The 19,728-nt window shown below is 35.5% G+C and overlaps 1 long non-coding RNA gene across 1 annotated transcript; it reads right to left on the minus strand.

The window, feature by feature from the left end:
- Positions 1-687: 687 nt before the first annotated feature.
- On the minus strand, positions 688-19,341 carry LOC134475482 (uncharacterized). Its single transcript, XR_010046630.1, has 2 exons — positions 15,302-19,341; positions 688-9,077 (listed from the first exon to the last, which is right to left on the minus strand). It is a non-coding gene; the product is annotated as an uncharacterized LOC134475482 (long non-coding RNA).
- Positions 19,342-19,728: the final 387 nt, after the last annotated feature.

Genomic DNA, 19,728 nt, shown 5'->3' on the forward strand with positions numbered 1-19,728 from the left:
AGTTCAAAGCCAGACTGAATTGCACAGCAAAACCCTGTCTCAAAAAGACAAAAAAAGTGCTATCTTGTTCAGTACCTCTTTCGGTACCTAACAATGTTGTCTATGTAACAGAGACTCAGAAAATATTTATAAAATATAATTTCCTAATTATAGGACAAAAATTCAAATCTCATCTTGGCACAAATATTCTTTCTGTAATATAGGTCCACTAATAAGCATACAGAACATAGGAGACTGTTAACCATCAAGTACTAGGTCAGAATGACATTGAAAAATAAGATCAGGTAAGCTTATTATTCAATACACAAATTCCCATGCAAAAATGAAAATAAAAAAATAAGGTGACATATTTATGTGAAGGTTCAGAGGTGGGGGTGTAGCTTGGTGGCTGAGTGCTTGCTTAGCATATGTGAATCCTTGTGTTTAATTCTGGGCACAGAAAAAAAGACATTAAGTTTCAAATACAATATGTCTTGCATCACCAAAACTGTTTTTTCCATTTCCAACATTTTGAAAGGCCTTTACAAAGTTTGCTAAGATTCAAGGCAAGTAAAAAATATTTCACGTTTCAGAAACAGTTATCTTTCAAAATTATGGAAATTCTTTCTTTTTCAGTTGATCACGGAATGATCTGATTATCATAAGTTACCATGCAACAAAAGAAACAGCAGACTTACAGTCAAATGGTCTATTTGTAACTTCATATTTAATTTGAAATGTGAGATGGAGGATGACAGAAATACATTGTGAATTTCCTCAAAATTCCATATTCATTTTTTACCTGCAAATACCTCAGTTATAAGACTGGTTTAAGCCTTTCAGTGCTTCCATTTTGTATATGTCAAAATTTAAATTAAAATGATATACTACAATCCACAGAACAGCATACCCCAAAGTCAACTATATTGTATACTGTTTTTAAAATAAACTGATATTATCAACTAAATAAATAGACATCTAAGACATATTTACCTCTTCCCATAATGACTGTCCTAATGTTTTGCATAAAATATAAATACCAAATTCTCCCACTGTCCCCAAAAGGTTTATGCCCCAGGTTAGCAAGCATGCGCTCAGTTTGGCTAGTACAATGGTTTTGAATCTGTGGCACATATGCCATAGAGGGCTGTTTATATCACTGAAAGCTCTAAAAGGTTTACCATCATTGATTTACTGGGTAAGTAAACACTGTATGAGGAGATATTCACGTTGCCTCCGCTAGTTGTAGAATCTCTCTTTTTTTTTTCTAGTGCTAGGTAGAGAACCCAATGCTTCATTCATACTAAGCAAATAATCTAACATTGAGCAAGATTTCCAAACATAGCTTTAGAATCTGATTGATAAAAAATTTTAGGAGCAATTCAGGTCAGAACCACATCCCCAATAAATTTACCTTGAGGAGAAATGTGAAGGTTATAGATCTTATAAAGCTGCCTGGAAAGGGCTTCTGTAGATCAGAAAAGTCAGCTGCTACATAGCATTATTTGATGGGCACCTTCATGTCATCTATCCCTACTGACCTCTTCTTCATCATGACCTCTTCTTCATCATGTAGATAAATCTCATATCTCTTCTTCAGAACAAGTAAACAGCTTAACTGGATTAATACATTCTGTTATGTCAGGGAAATAACATATATAAGAATTGGTTTATGTAACTAAAATGTACTATTTTGCCACCAAGCCAAAAACTAAACGTAAAAATGGTTGTCTGCGCTGGAGGAACAGCTCAGTGGTAGATTACTTGCATAGCATGCATAAGGCTCTGGGTTTCAGCACCACACAAAACAGGTGTCTGTTGTTGTTGTTGTTGTTATTGTTGTTATTGTTGCTGCTGCTGCTGCTGCTGCTGCTACTGGTGCTGCTGTTGTTGTGGCTGTTGATCTTGGTTTGATTTTTGTTTTGTTTTGCTTTTGCGTTACTGAGGTTTGAAACTAGGAAGCACTGAGCTAGCCATGCTAGCCTCAAAGTTGCAATCTCCCTGCCCCAGTCTCCTTAGTAGCTGGGATTACAGATATGCATCACTGTACCCACAGGGAAAAAATGGTTTTTACGGTTAGAATTACAATGGCTGAGTTTTGTAGCACCAAATAATTTCAAAGGATGGTCTAAATCAGGAAAAAAGTACAATTGAATTTGTCAGATTTCTCACAGAGGACCAAGTACATGGATGACAAATACCAGATGGAAAGAAAGCAGGAGTGTGAAAGTAGCAATGGAAAGGTAATATGTTTAGGAAAGAACTGATCAACAGGCAAGAGGAGAAAGCAAAGGAAAAGTTGCTATTGTAGATTCTGATTAATGTTTGCTGTTGAGGAGGCTAAGTATATGAGATCAATTCTTCCATTAATTTTCAACTAGGAAAACAGCAACTGGAATAACACAGCCATCCAAGGACACAGACACATGAAACAATAAAATGCTTCTGCTAGGGTATTTAAGTTTATAATGCGGGGTCGACTCACAGATGGAGGAATTTAAAGTCTTAATTGGATATTTAGAAGTCTAACTTGACAACCAAAAGGAAGAAATTGCCTTAATATACAGCAACAAACAAAAAATTATGGAATAAACATGTGATGGAATATGAATTGGTCATAAAAATAATAAAATACAGATATGTGGTACAATATGGAAAAATCTACAAAACATAATGCCACTTGAAAGAAAACAAACTTATGAGGTTATTTGTAGTGCAACTCATCTTGTACGAAATGTCTAAAAAGGCAAATGCAAACAGAAAGCATCTTAGGAGCATCTCTCAGAAACAACCAAAGAGGAATCAGGAAGTAACTGCTTAATGAGAGTGGCATTTATTTCCAGGAACTAGATAATGGGGTGAGTACACTTTAAAATAGTTTTAGGCTGGAGGTACAACACAATGGTATGGTGTTTGCCTAACATGCATGAGGCCGTGGATTCAATCCTCAGCACTACCAAAAAAAGATCAATTTTGTACAAATGTTACCCCAATAAAAAGTTTTAAATTTTACTCAAGAGATTTCTAACTCTAACTTTCAGTATTTGGGATCACTTAGTTAATTTTTAAGCTTGAATTACATAAAAATCAGAAAATAACATGCAAGTACTAATGAGAATAGGAGCTGGTTATTTTTTAATATTCCTACTTCTAAATGCTTTGATTTACTTATATGCTTTAATGAAGAATACATTTATCAAATAAAGAGTATGTAAAATAGGGCATGATGGAACACACCTATAATCCCAACACTCAAGAGGCTGAGCAGGAAGATCACTGTGAGTTCCAGGCCAGTCTCATCTACATAGTGAGTTTAAGGCCAGACTAAACTGAACAGTAAGACTCTATCTCAATAACCAAACAGACAAACAAAAAATATATATATAACAAAGAATATGCAAAATCAGGAAATAATATTTAAAATATTTAATGACATGTACAGCATGGACACTGACCAATCAGACACAATGCTAACTGTCAACAACCATTGGTAAGTACTGTGCATACATTAACACTGATAATCAAATTAATGGGAAATTTTAGTTGAGCAAACAATGAAGCCATAACAAAGGCATCTGATTTGTATCTTTTATCCAAAAGAAAATAAATAATCTCAAAGGTACTGGCATTGAAATGCATATTATAGATGTTTATAATATGTTACAGACTGTTTACATCCCTCCAAAACTCATCTGTTGAAGTTCTAACTCTCAATGTGATGGTGTTTGGAGACAGTGTTTCTGAGAGGTACATGAGATCACTGGAGAACTCAAGCTTGCTCTGTTCACATTAGCACAAAGAAGAGATTGTGAGAAGATACAACAAAATGGCAGACTCCTGCAAGTTAAGAATAGAGAACTTAATGAAATCTACTTTGCAATCACACTGATCTCAGTCCCCCAGCCTCTAGAACTGTGAGAAATAAATTTCTTACTGTTTAAACCATTCAGTTTGTGGGATTTGTAATGGTGGCCTGAGCATACTAAGATACAAAGGTTCTAATTTTTAAACCGTTCTCCACCAGCAGATCTTTGTATTCCTTGTTTTTGAGGAAGTGAAAGAAAATTAGATAGCCCCATCCTGAAAGTCTTCTATATATGGACCCTTTACATACACTACTTTCTTGTTTATTTTAGATACCAAATTGTTTAATGTGGTGAAAGCATAACAAGTAGATTAGAATTCATTCAAAGAATGATGAATAAGAAAATAAGTGATACTTTTATTCCACATTGTTGCAGTTCTAAGTAAACATGCACCTATTTATTACTAATTTGTACATAATATAGAGGTGTAATTTGTTGCTAAAGTTGGCTACAAACATTGAATTTTTGCATTTTTACAATGAATTGCTGTGAGAAAGCATACTTGGAAATTTCTAACATTTTAATGACTATTTCATTGCTTGGCTCAAATGCTTAAACGAGTTAGTGTTTTTCCCGGCATCATCTATAATAGGAAAAATCACTAAGCTGTATGTCATGTCCTGCATCCTGTTGTGAAATTCAGTCAACAAATACCAGGGAATGATATCCACAGATCTTTGGGATCAAAACATAAGAACATCCCATATAAGAGTAAAATAATAGATCTGGATTCCTTCTTTTCTTGAACTTGTGTCGAACATTTATTTTTCAGACTGGGACTTACTATGTTGTCCAGATTGGTTTTGAACTGTTGGTCACAAAGGTTTCTCCTGTTTCTGCTTCCCAAGTAGCAGGAACTACAAGGGTATACCATTGTATCAGGCTCGGGTACATTTGGTGATTCCTATGGTTAAGACTTATTTCAAGATGAACTCATTTGTAACTGTACAAGCAGGTAAATATTAATTTCCATTCATCTCTAGAAATAAATTATACAAAGCTTTGGATTTGGTCCCTAACACCACAAAACCAAATATCAAAAATATAAAGAAATAATATGACTTTACACTTGTTTGGCTTCTACCTTTTAAGACCTAGTTCTCCTGCTATGAGAAATAATGTAATATGTTAGCCATAATCTGTAGGAGGTAGACTTGCTATATTTAAATAATGTTATTGTTTGCATAGACTTTTGAAATTAGTAAATAGCTATTTTCTTTTCTAGTGATGATTTAGGTATAATTTACTTAGTATTTTATATTATTCTCATAGAATACTATAGTAGCAAATATAGTCAAATATTTGACCAAAAGAGCAGCCAATACTATATTAATATCTGTGGAGATAGATAATTGTAAACAGGGAGATAGATCTTCTGCAAAGAGGAAGGAAATTAAGAGGTGGAAAAGGGAAGGAAAAGGGACGAAAAGTAATTAAGATGTGCTATGTACATGTACCAACTTCTCAAGATGAATTACATTGTTTGATCAATCTTGAATGCCTGTATCTGATAGCCTGGGCAATTACTTTGAGGATAATGATTATGTAATGTAACAATCACTGTTAAATTCCAAAAAAATAAATAAAATGTGTGGTACATAGGAAACACTGAATAAAATATTAATTATCTTCAAATGCATCAACAGTAAGTAAATTTAATTTCTTTTTTTCAGAAACATCACTAAAGAATTTCAAGAATTTTTATTTTTATCATATTTTTCATCTTTTCTGATTTGCCTTTTTTATTTATTGGTACTGGGGATCAAACTCACTGCTTGCAAGGCAGGTGCTTTTGCCACTGAACTAAATCCCCAGCCCCGTCTTTTCTGATTTTCCCTTACCACCGTTGTATTACTCTTCTCACTCTCTCAGTTCTTTAAGTTATTGCAGTATATGTATATCAGTTTGATTTGACAATGGTGTTAAAAACTTTTTCCCAGTATATCCCATCCTTCTCTTCATCAATTTTCTCTCTCTAGTCATCCATCTGTTTTTATTCATTCATGTATTCTTGTAGGAGTCACAGCCTCTGTGGCATGTTTGCATTGGTTAGATGGGTGTTTTCAGCTAAAGCCCTTCCACAGAGAAGTCAACATATAAATGAGACGAGGCTACTGTATTACAATTGATTCTTGACTGGATTCTTTACTACACTGGCCAGAACTTGTATTTTCAAACAAGTGTCACAGTCAAAGTCGCTCTAGGAGTTCATCCATTCTTCTTCAGTGATATAGTTTTTATTGATACCATGGGGCTCAAGCAGCAAGTGCATAAGGCAAGGTTGGTATGTACCCCAATTCAGTGGAAGTTTTCAATTTTTACTTGCCATCAAACACTTCATAATCTCACTACCCAAATCAGCTTTTACATTGTTCCTTTGTATTACTCAACCCAATGCTTAAGTACATTTATGCATTGTCTTTTCTTATGACTTTTTTGATCAACCATTCCCTCGCTGCTTGGCTTTTAGGACCCCACACTTACCTATTTCATTGGCCTCTCAGGGTCAATCTCTGTTGCTGATTCTTCTTGTTAAACCAGTTTATAGAGTACCCTAAGATGTATTAGCCTTACTCTTTATCTATTGAGCTTTGGGATACTCTTTAGTAATCTCACCCATCCTTGAACATTACCTGTCTATTGATGGAATCCAAAATGAGCACATTTCTCCCACATCTCCATGCTTATATATCCAGCTGTTTACCAAACTTCTATATTTGGATGCCTTATAGGCTTTACAACCACAACAGACCACAAACTAATTCCTAAAATTGTCATTCTAAACACTTTTTTATGACATGTCAGTAAAGTACAACTCTATTACTTCCATTTGTCTAGACTAAAACTCTGAGACTCATCCTTACTGCTCTCTTTTCACCATTATCCATATTTATGAGTTACATAAACTTCAGAATCAGGCTCCGAATGCAACCACTTCTCGCCAGCTCCAGTGCCACTGTCTTGGTCAAAATCGTTAGCATTTTGTGCCTAGATGTTAATTATCTTAATTGTCTTGCTGCTTCCACTATTGCTCACCTATCTGCATAGTCTGCTCTCAACACAGCAGCCAGAGTAATCTTGTTATCTTTTTTCAAAAGTTGTTCTTTATGATGAACTAACAGAGAATTAGGAGTATGGTTATTTATCTTGCAACTACTTCTAAGATAACAATGAGTAACATATTATCTAGTGTCGATTTCTTAGTGTTTTTTAAAATTCTGTATTATTTCTGGCCTCTTTTGTTTTTCTTTTTAAAAATAAAAAAATTAAAAAAATAAAAGACCATTTAAAGTTTCAAAAAATAAAATAAATAACTGTTAAATGAAAAAAAATTGTTCTTAGTAGAATGAAAGATAAAATTGGTACAATGCCTCATAAGGCCCTACAGAATCTGATTCTCTGTTTCCACTCTTAGGTGAAAACATTCAGGCCAGTTGTTCACTTCAGTTTAACTGCATTGTCCTCTTATCTTTGAAACCTTCCAGTCAGTTTCTTACCTCTGATCTTCAACATCTTCTGTCCTCTTAACTTGAAATATTTGCCCACAGACATCCATATGACTCCCTCCCTCACTTCTTTCAAGTGAGACTGTCTTACCTGAAGTTACAATTCCATGATCACTACCCTTTTAATCACATGGCTTCTAATTATTTTTCTTTCTCTCTGTTTAATATTTTTTGTGAGTATGCCCTTCTATCTAGAATGTAATCTTATAAGGCAAAACATTGGTCTATTATGTTCATTATTGTATCGTTGGGGTGTAGCATTCTTTTTTTTTTTTGTGCAGTAGGAAATCACTAGTTAATGGATTACATATTGCCATCTTAGAAATAATTGTTCAAGTCACAAAATTAAAGCTTGTAGAGTGGACATTCCAACAATGATACTGCAAACAGTTGTGTTCAATGATCCAATAAACTCTGTGATATCATTTTCTATCTTATACACTTAAATATACATGCAGTTATATAGTTTAGAGCACTTTCTTTTCCTCTCTTTTGTACAATGACTATTACACATTTTGGGTTTCATTGCTCCCACGGTTCTTATTGCTTTTTTGGAAGAGAGTAAAACCAAATGTGACATAACAGAACAGAATCAGTCAAGTCAAAAGGGTGGACATAATAGATAATATAAAAACATAATACAAGGTGATCAACAATGGTTACCATAATGCCTCCCGCTATCTCTAATAGAATTGCCTATATCATTAGTTGTAATACAATTGAACAAAACAGTAAAGAACAAAACCGACAAAACCAAAACATTGGAGATATTGTAGGTCTTCAAAAGTAGATAAAAGTCAACGAGAATGGGCGTTATAATGAATCTCATTATCTTCTCAGCTGATGCCTAAACTTTCGAACCTGATACTATCCAGTAAAACAGAATAGAGGAACCTCAGTCAAAAACAAGATGGTGAGAGTAATACAGGGCTTCAAATCGAGATAATAGAAAGTCAAAGTGGGTTACTATATTATATCCTGCTATTTTTTTCCCTTTAATTAAACGGATAAAAATGAAAAAGTAAATAATGGAGTGGAGATTGAGAAAAAAAGAGGGCATAACAGCAAAACAGGGCAGATCAAAACATAACCATTTAAGCAGAATAGTGTTTCATTCTTATAAGATATAAGAAATAGCAAGGGATTTCAAGGAGAATGAGAATACGAGGATTAAAAAGTAGAGCAACAACCAAGGGAAGAGTAGGCAGTAAGAGGTAAACAGCACAAGGTCCTTCATGGGGATACTTTCAACCATCAGATTCCAAAGCATTAATGCATTATGCTAATATCTGCCAGTAGTATACAGTGTGTGATCCAGACAGCCAAGTAGGACAAAGAATGTATGGATTAAGTTGGCAAGAACCTGAAAACATATCACAGAACACACTGGATGTAAAACTCCCCACTGTTAGTTACACAGAAAAGCACAAAGAGACTTTCCTAAAATGCATCTTAGCAAGTATGCGTTTTTGGCTGGTGGAGCAATTGAAGAACTTACAAGAGTCCCTTGGGATTATATTTCTTAGTGGATAGAGGAAAAACATCATTGTGAAATTTTTTATAGTGTCCAATGATATTGAGAGTCCATTAAATGCTGCATTTTTTTGTCTTTGTGTGACAGGGTCTTGCTATGCAGTTCCATGCTGGCCTTGAGCTCATTTTGTAGTTCAGGCTGGTATCGAACTTCAATGATTCTCCTGTTTCAGCCACCCAAATGCTTGAGCATCTGCATGGAAGAGGGCACCATACTGAGAAATAGGAAATAATCCCACGGATGCCCAGACAGACGACATTGGCCCACCCCTCAGCCCTGGGCTGCCTATGCCATCGCACCACAGGCTTTCTGCATAACCCGTGAACATCTGGACAGATGTCACCAACCCGCCCTTCAGCCCTGACCACCTATACTGCCACACCACACAGCTCAGGAACCCCCCCCCCACCTCCTACATCTAATACTGCTGCTGTTGATCTCCGGCTCCTACCCTTTCTCCCAGAACCTTCTACTACAACAGATTAACCATGCTAGCTTGATGTGAGATTCAGCAACCCATCACCTAAACAGAAGACCTCAGCAGGCTCCAGTCAGTGTGGTGAGTTTGCCTGTAAAATTGAGGTCTGTGATGGGTAAATAGGGAAGTACTAAAGCTCCCTCTAACTAATGGTAAGACCTTAATGAATTTGACAAGAGTGTGGGTGACTCCTTCCTGCACACAGAAAACATCAGGAAGGATAAGGAGTGTGCCAATAAGGATTCTCCAAACTTGGAGAAAATCAAAAGGGCTCATGACACACAGGCACACAACAGGGACACAGTAGGGCCTCAGCTGAGACAAACACTATAGACAAGGAGATTTGGTGACCTGGAATAACCTGAAGATAAACTAATAGCATTAACTAAGAGTTGGCCTACATCAATAATACTAGGCTTGTCAGCCCAGGAAGAATATAGGGCTCACCCAGTAGGCTCTGCAATTGGAAGTCAGGTGGCTGGAGCACCTATTCATTGTGAAACCCAGCAATTGGACAAACATCAACATTACAGTAGGACTCCAAGATACATACTGCCAACAGTTGACACTAGTAAGATTGAAGGACCAAATATTAACTCAAAAGGGGAAAATGGCAAAATAAAAAAAGCAAAATGCAATCTGAAACATCTAGTCCACCAGGAGCAAATACAGGAGACACTGAAATAAAGGACTTCAAAAGTAACACACCGGAAATCAGGAGAAAGTTATAAGGGCTTATGAAACACACAGGCACACAGCAGGGACACAGTATGGCCTCAGCCAACACAAACACTATAGACAGGGAGATTTGGTGACATGGAAAAACCTGAGATAAAGGAACAGCAGAAACTAAGAGTTGACCTACATTAATACTCCTGGGGTTGTCAGCCTAGAAAGAATATAGGACTCACCCACCAGGCCCTGTAGAAGGAATTCAGGTGACTGGTCCTCCTATCCATTGTGGTACTCAGCAATTGGACAAACATCAACAACACAGTAGGATCCTAAGATCCACACTACCAACAGTTGAGACTGTTGGAAATTAAGGACCAAATATTTGCCCAAGGGGTGAAAATAACAAAACACACAAGCAAAATGCAATGCCAAACATCTAGCTGATCAGGAGCAAGTAGAGGCATCACTGAAATAGAGGACTTTAAAAGTCATACCCGAGAAATCTCCAAAAAGATAGTAAATGAAGTAAAGAAATAAATCCATGAGGCTATAAAAGGAAATCAAATTAGAAATAGTTTCCCATGTAAAGACAGAAATAACAACCTTAGTAAAGGAGTTGATCAGCATAGGCAGAGAAGAAATAGATTAAAAAAAAACAGGAACATGTAAATTGATTGAAACTTTGCATGAACAATATAGAAAACAAGCAGAATCTAAGAAACAAACTCAGATAGATATCCAAGAAGCAAAAAGTTCTATGGAAAGCTGGCAAAACTGTTTAAATGAAGATGAGGATAGAATTTCGTACCTTGAAGACAGGATCTCAGTTAGCAATTACTAGAGTAGAATTTTTAAAAACAACAAAGCAACATAAAATAACAATCCAGCAACTTCAGGATGATGCCAAGAGAAACAATATAAAACTAATAGGAATCAATGAAGATGCAGGAGTCAACACAAATGACATAGGCCAACTATTCACAGAAGTAATAGCAGAAAATTTGCCAAACATGGGGAAAAAATCTGACATACAAATACGTGAGGCATATAGGACACCAAACAGTCACAAAAACGTAAATCTATACCCAAAATAATAATTAGAATCCCAGATATACAGCATAAAAACAGAATACTAAAAGCTGTTAGAGAAAGATACAACTCACCTATCAAGCAAAATTCATCAGAATAATGACAGACTTTTCAGCCCAGACTCTCAAATTAAGACAAGCTTGAAGTGAGGTTTTTCAATCTCTGAAAGAAAACAACTTTCAACCCAGACTGATGTGCCCAGAAAAACTTTCAAATTTCATGGAGAAACAAGATACTTCCATAACAAAGAACAACTGAAGAACTTCATGTCCACCAAACCAAACCTAGAAAGAGTATTGGAAGACATACTAGATAGAGACAAAAATGACCACAATCTCGAGAACAACAGCAGAAAGACAGCACCAGGTTGGACAAGAAAATTAAACAAGGGTGGAAAGTGAGAAATCAACAACTGGAACATAACATGGCAAAGTTGAGCCAGTACATATCAGTGGTATCCATAAAAATAAATGGTCTCAATTCACCTATCAAAAGAAATTGGTTGAGAGAATGGATCAAGAAACATGATCCCACAATATGCTGTATGCAAGAAACACATGTGACTCAAAAGGAAACGCATAGATTAAAAGTCAAAGGATGGATAACAATATTCCATGCAACAGAAAACAGAAAAAGTCAGGAGTAGCTATTCTGTTTGCAGACAATGTGAACTTCAAGCCTAAAATAATTAAAAGAGATAAAGTTCACTATATACTTGTTACTGGAAAAATTCAAGAAGAATTAAAAATTATAAATATATAAGCACCAAATATAGGAACACCCAACTATATAAGACAAATACTAATGGACACAAAAACTCAAATACACAGGAACACAATTGTAATAGGAGACTTTAATAACCCACTGTCACAAAGAGATAGATCAACTAGACAAAAAGTCAGCAGAGAGGGAGCTGGAACAAAGATGGCTGACACATAATGCTGGCTACAGAGACACTCTGAGAGATTCAATGTAGAATTCACAATAATATAGCATGGGGAGCCCTAAACAGAGGGAGATGAATTCTCTCATGCCAAGAAGAAACTAAGGTGAGAAGAACCAATCAAACATATAGTCCCAGTGCTATTATTGGAACAGCTAAAGGTTTAGTGCTTCCACCGCAGCGGGTGACTTGCTGAGCCATCCGAGGTCCAACCACTTTGACTCACTGGAGGCGCAGTCACACTGAGGTCAGGGGTTGGCCAGCTGAACAGAGATAACTGCATGTACGTTTAAGTGTATAGGATTGATAACCATATTTCTAAGTTTTTGTTGGATAGTTGAACAGAACTGGTTGCTATCTCACTGTCTGAATCTCCACTTTATATGCTCCACTTTAGTATCTTGAATAACTATTTGTAAGAAGACAATCTGTAATCATCAACTAGTGATTGCATACTATTTTTCTTTGAATATATGTATTGTCTCTACCCATTTTCTGTTTTGTTTAGTCTTTCTTTAAATAAATTTTTTTTTTAAAAAGACACTACAGTACCCAGTGCTGATCCCAGAATGTCATGATATGAAATCAAGCAATACTATTATTCTTTGTTCAGAATGACTTTAGCCTGCTTTAGTTTGTTTAATCCCAACATAAATGAAGATATGGAAAACTGCATGTATGTTTAAGTGTATAGGACTAACAACCATATTACTAAGTTTTTGTTGGATAGTTGAACAGAACTGTTTGCAATCTCGCTGTTTGAATTCCCACTTTATATGTTCCATTTTTGTATCTATAACAAGTATTTGTAAAAGGATAGTATGTAAACATTAACTAGTGATGTTTTACTGTTTATATTTTCTTTGAACATATGTATTATTTCTACTCATTTTCTGTTTTGTTTAGTCTTTTTAAATTAATTTTTTTAAAAAATTGGCAAATAAATAATAGAACTGGAACATACTTGTGAGCAACTGGACATCTACTGATGTTACAGAGTGTTCCACCCAACTACATCAGAATATACATTTTCCTCAGCTGCACATGGGGCATTCTCCAAAATAGACCATACAATTACCCAGAAAACATTTTTAAGAAAATGCAAAGGGATTGAAATTATTCCATGCATAATATCTGATCATAGTACACTGAAACTGGAAATTAATGGCAAAAAAATTACAAAGCCAGCATAAACACATGGAAATTAAACAACAACCTTCTGAGCAACCAGTGGGCTACAGGTGCAATTAAAGAAGAAATAAAGCAATACCTACCATTCAATGAAAATGCGGATACAACAAACTGTAACCTGGTGGGATGCAATGAAAGCAGTCCTAAGAGGGAAATATATACCAATAAACTGTCACATCAAGAACATGGAGCAAGCATAAATAAACGACGTGATGCTACTTCTCAAGCTCCTAGAAAAGGAAGAGGAAATCACACCCAAAGCTCATAGAAGAAAGGAAATTGTAAAGTTCAGAGCAAAAATTAATGCAATTGAAAATACAAAAACAATACAAAGAATTAAAGAATCAAAGAGCTTTTTTGAGAGTTTTTTTGAGAGAATAAACAAACTTGATAAACCTCTAGCCAATCATATCAAGAAAAAGAAAGAAAAAAATTCATGCAATAAGGACTGAAAAGAGAAAAATCACTACAGATCCCATGGAAATGCAAAAGATCATGAACACCTACTTTGAAAATCTCTACTCACACAGGTTGGAAAACACAGAGGAAATGATGAGATTTTCAGAAACATTTGAACTAACAAAGCTCAATCAAAGAGATATAACAATTTTCAATAACCCAATATCAGCTATTGAAATTGAAAATGTGAATAAAAACTTACCAACAAAGAAAAGCCAGTGTCCTGATGTATTCATGCCTGAATTCTACAAGAAATTTAGAGAACATTTCATGCCAATACTTCTTAAAATCTTCAATGAAATCAAAAGAGAAGCAATCCTCCCTAACTCATTCCTAGAGGAAAGTACCACTCTGATACCAAAACCAGAGAAACACCCAACCAAAAAAACATAACTATAGGCCAGTCTCACCAATGAACATTGATGCAAAGATTCTCAATAAAATAGTTGTAAAAGAATGCAGTAAATCATCAAGAAGATTATACAACATAACCAAGTGGGATTTATTCTAGGAATGTAGGAATGGTTTAACATATGCAAATCAATAAATATAATACAGTACATCAACAGAGCCGAAAACAAAAAGCACGTGATCATCTCAATAGATGTATAAAAAGCTTTTGATAAAGTCCAAAACTTGTTCATGATAAAAAAAAACCACAGAAACTGGAAATAGATGGTATCTACCTCAATCTCATAAAGGCCATCTATGACAAACCAACAGCCAACATTATACTAAATGAACAAATACTGAAAGCTTTCACTTTAAAATCAGGAACAATAAAAGGATGTCCACTACCACCACTCCTATTCAATATAGTTCTAGAAACACTAGCCAGAGCAATCAGACAAGAGAGAGAAATAGAAGGAATAAAAACAGGAAAAAAGTTCAATTATCATTATTTGCTGATAACGTGATACTCTATATAGAAGACCCACAAAACTTCATTAAAAGACTACTAGAAGTAATAATCAAATTGAGCAGCAATTTGATACAAAGTCAACACTCAAAAATCCATAACATTCCTGTACACAAACAAAAAACTCACTGAGACAGAAATTATGGAAATAACACCTTTCACAATAGCACCTTAAAAATGAAATATCTAGGAATCAAGCTAACCAAGAATGTAAAAGACCTATATGCTGAAAATTATACTACTCTAAAAAAAGGATAGTGAAGAGGATTGTTGTAGTTACAGGTTGTATACAGAGAACAATTAGGATCAGTACATGGAGCTTATAATATTATTTTTGTAATGGTCACCGGGAGTTAACACAGGAAAATGCAGGAAATCTATCTGCAACACCAAAGACCTAGATTATTTAGTCAAGAGCCTAAATCCCACAGCAATGTCCCACATGAGTCCAGATAAAAACACAGAGTTCAGGACAATGCCTCCCACCAGTCCAACTGGAGGTCCAGAGCCCACGAGAAGGACTCACACCAGTCTCTTTTATGGATCTGTGCTGGGAAGACCCAAGGGTCAGCAGTGGAAGCCAGAAAGTCTATGCCAGCAGGATGAAAGTGCTGTGCTAGTGGGATGAGGGATCTATGCTGGAGCTGAGAAGTCACACTCACAACAAAGACCAGGGCTATCCTGAAAGGCACCACAGCCATCCTCAGTGACACGGAGGCCCTGAGCTCCTCCGACCACAAGCACAGTCTGGTACATGCCAGGAAGCAGCGTGACGAGTTCATCCTGGAGACCAAGCAGCACATGTCTTCCCCTCCGGAGCCAGGAAGCAATGCTCGAATGTGAGGACCAAAGCTTCTCCAGGAGAACCAAAAGCTTAAACAGCAACTTGTAGGAAAACCCACAATGCCTCCATGCAACAACGCATTAACACCTCAACCCTCTCTTCTTCTCCACCTATTTATCTTGGCAACTTTCCTCAGGTGGAGCATCTTTGCTCAGTGCCGTGCTGATGTAATCCAGCTGGTGTTAAGTTGACTACCAGTTCTTAATCCATAACAAGGATATTAGAAAATGCAAGGATATTCCTTGCTCTTGGTTAGCAAGATCCAACTTTATGAAAATAGCACACTCCCAAAACTGTTTTACAGCTTTAATGCAATCCCCATCAAAATACCACTAACATACCTTACAGATCTAGAGAAAACACACCTAAAATTCATTTGGAAACAGAAGAAACCTAGAATAGCAAAGGCACTTGTGGGCAACAAAGGCAATGCAGGAAGCCTCTCAATTCCTGACTTGAAATTATACTACAAATCCACAGTGATAGAATCAGCATGGTACTGGCAAAGAAATACACCCAACAACCAATGCAACAGATTAGAAGATGCAAACAGAACTACAAAGATAGTCAGACAGTCAGACCCTTTTCAAAAATGGAAATCTGAGATGAACACACAGTTCTCAGATGAAGATATACAAATGGCAAAAAGATACATGAAGAAATGTTCACGATCACTGGTCATTTGAGAAATGCAAATTAGAACAGCATTGGGATTTCATCTAACTCCAGAAAGAGTGGCTACCATCAATAAATCAACTGATAATAAATGTTGGTGAGGCTGTGTGGAAAAAGGAATGCTTCTCCACTGTTGGTGGGAGTGTAGACTGGTGCAGCCACTGTGGAAAGCAGCATGGAGATTTCTCAAAAAAAACTAGGATTGGAAGTTCCATTAAAGCCAGCTATTTCCCTCCTGGGTATTTTCCCAGAAGCATGGAAAAAATCATGTCACAGTGATGTATTTGCACCCATGTTTATAGCAGCACACTTTGTAATAGCTAAATCTTTTTTTTTTATTTAAAGAAAAGGAAACGAAAAAAATACATGGAGATTAAAAAAAAGGGTAGAAATAATACAAAATTACAGACAAACAAAAGGTAAGAAATTGCCGGTTGGTAAGTTACACATTGTCATCTTCGAAATAGCTGTTCAGGTTGTAGAATTAAAGTATTTAGAATGACATTCAAAAAGTGACCTAAATCTTGAACACAACCAAAAGGCCCATCAACTGCAAAGTGGATGAAAAAGATGTGGTATTTTTATACACTGGAATACTGCTCAGCTTATAAAAAAGCATAATCTTGAGGCCTTTAAAGGTAAATGGAAGCAACATGAGACTATCCTCATAAGTGAAATAGATAAGACCCACCTTTGTAAGAACCACATTGTCTCTCAAGTGTGAAAAAAATAATTTAAAAACTGAAAGAATGATAAGATCCAAAATGTATAATAGATATTGTCAACATGAAGGGGAGGGAAAGTGCTCTAAATGGTACAACTATATGTATGTTTAAGTGTGTAACACAGATTACCATATTACTAAGTTTTCATTAGATTGTTGAACAGATTTTTTTCCACCGTGAATGTTTGAGTGCCTAGTCACTTTTTATGCTTTGATTTTCTAACTTGAACAACTATTTCTAAGATGACAATATGTAACTTACCAACTAGTGATTTCTTAGTGTTAATATGTTTCTTCGAAATTATGAACCCATTTTTCTGTTTTGTCTGTTTTTTTCTTTCTTTTTTTCTGTAAAAAATAGTAAATAAAGAAAGAGTGCCTCTTATGATACAAGGTTCTGGCATTAGTGCAAGGGGTAATTTTATAGAAAGCCTGTGAGAACAGCTGGATGCATGGGGTCAGTTATGGCTGAAATTTTAATGTGAAGAAACTACACTCCAAATAGGAAAAGGTAGAAAAAAATTAACTACCCATAGAATTAGATTCATAGGATTAGATCAATTTTCATAAATAGATCTGGTAATTTGAATAAGACTTATGAAGATAACTATGCAAAACAATAAAAAGTGTTATGTTCCTATCACCTTGTTTTGAAAGCCTACATTGTTATTACTTTGGGCTCTTAGTTATAGTTATTTAATTGTTGTTTGTTTTTCTCGGCAGTACAAAAGGGATAGATGTACATGTATAGGCTTATACATGCCTAGATTTTCACTTAAAGTGTAAACAATAATTGATTTTAATATGTGTGATAGTATGAACAACTACAGTGAAGAAAATGAGACACCATGGTAGCCATTGGTGATTTCCTCATTTTGATTGTAAAGCCAATAATGCTTTTATTCTTGGTTTTGATTGGTTTTAGTCTGTTTTACATTATTTGATTGCAATATAAAGATATGGACAGATATTTGATTGTCCATATAAAGATATGGACAGCTATTTTGAAGAAAACAAGAGCCTTGAACACCTTTAAGACTCTCATTCTTTTGATTGCTTTTATACTATTTTGGTGTGTATAAACTTATTGTGTATGAAACTATGGGAAACTATATTGAAGAAAACAAGAGACATTATGGTAGCCATTATTGATTTCCTGCTGTCTTTTTGCTGAAATCTTGTGTTATTTGCATTGTTTTACACTTCTCTGCTTTGTTTTGCTTTGCTTTGCTTTATTCTCTTTAAAATAAAAAAAATTGAAAAATAAAAATGAATAGAGTTGAAGGAATCAGAAATCAGAGATGTGAACATAGCAGATGGCACATAAATGCAGAGACATACATAGAACTGCATTGTGCAACTCTTGTGGCACCAAACTGAACTGGTGGAGCTGAGTAGGCAGTAATGTGTGCAGTACCAGAAATGAAGAGGAAATGACCTGTGTTTTGGAGTAACTGTATGTTTTGAGCTATATGGAACACAAAGTCCTCCAAAAAGCATGCACTGTTTTAAAAAATGTTTATCACATTATTGAAAAGTGCCAGGGTCAGGTGGCTCCAGGGATTTTTGTTTGTTTTCTTGCATTCTTTTAGTGTCTCAAAAATAATTTAAGGACAAGGTTTTTTCCATCTTTCTGGTCTGCCATGCAGTGTCTATTTTGTTCTCAAGTTTATTCTTCTCACAGTCATAAGATAATTGCTGCATTTCCAGCCAAAACATCTACATATAACCACAACCAGAGAAGAAACTATATCATCCTGAGGATATGTTCAAAGGTTAAGTAAACAACTTCAAAAAGACCCACATCAAAACATCCCTGTTAATATTATTCATGAAAATTGAGTTATACGTCCATATTGCAAACACTAGCGAAAAGAAAGAACTTAGTATGATTAGTTTAGACTAATCAGGATTTACTACTTCAGTAAGTAACTGTCACCATCACTGAAGCACAGATAATGGATAAAACCTGGACTTCTGTTGACAAAGTAAAAGAGATAGTAGATATTCAGTAGTTATACAACAGTGCCTAGCATAGTCCTTGACAGTGGAAAACACTTTAATCTGTGACAACAGATTCCATGGTTTTAAATGAAGAAATAGGTCTGGGGTGTAGCTGAGTGGTAGTGTTTGCCTAGTGCACATGATGCCTTTTGGTTGTTCTATTCTGGAGAACAAATTCAAGGCCATGGGACTGAGCTATATCTGCAGCTGTTTTTTTGTTTTGTTTTCATTCTGAGACATTGTTTCACCAAATCATTAAATAACCCAGGCTGGGCTTGAATTTGTGATCCTACTGCCTCAAGCCCCAAGAGTGCTGGGGTTAAAGGTGTGTACCACCACACTCAGCTTCAATGTAGTTCAGATTTTTATTTCCCTAATGACTAAAGATCCTCAATTTTATTATTAACCTCACACATCAAGGCAGTTCACTACTACAGAGAAAGGTGCCACAAAAATTCTGTGCTAATACCACAGAGGAAGTGGAAAGATAACCCATAGAGTGAGAAAAAAAATTGAAACATATATATATATATATATAAATTTATATATATAAATATATATATATACTATATATAGTGTATATGTATACATAGAGAGGAAGGGAGAGAGAGTGTGTCAAACCAGAATCAAAAAGACAAAGACTGCATGTTCTCTCTAATATATGTAATCTAAAAAAAGATAATAAGTAGAAAAGAGACTATTAACAGACAAGAGGAAGAATGGGGGGAGGGGAGAGATGGTGTAAGATAAGTAACTGGGGAATCAATATATAAATTACTATGTACACATTGAATCTCCAAAAAATGTGAAACGAGAGGGAAAGGTGGGAGGAAAAGGTAAAA

This window comes from Cavia porcellus, unplaced genomic scaffold (assembly GCF_034190915.1).
Source record: "Cavia porcellus strain 051 isolate PalLab524CR breed Dunkin Hartley unplaced genomic scaffold, mCavPor4.1 scaffold_3, whole genome shotgun sequence".
In the NCBI taxonomy this organism is placed as follows: domain Eukaryota; kingdom Metazoa; phylum Chordata; class Mammalia; order Rodentia; family Caviidae; genus Cavia; species Cavia porcellus.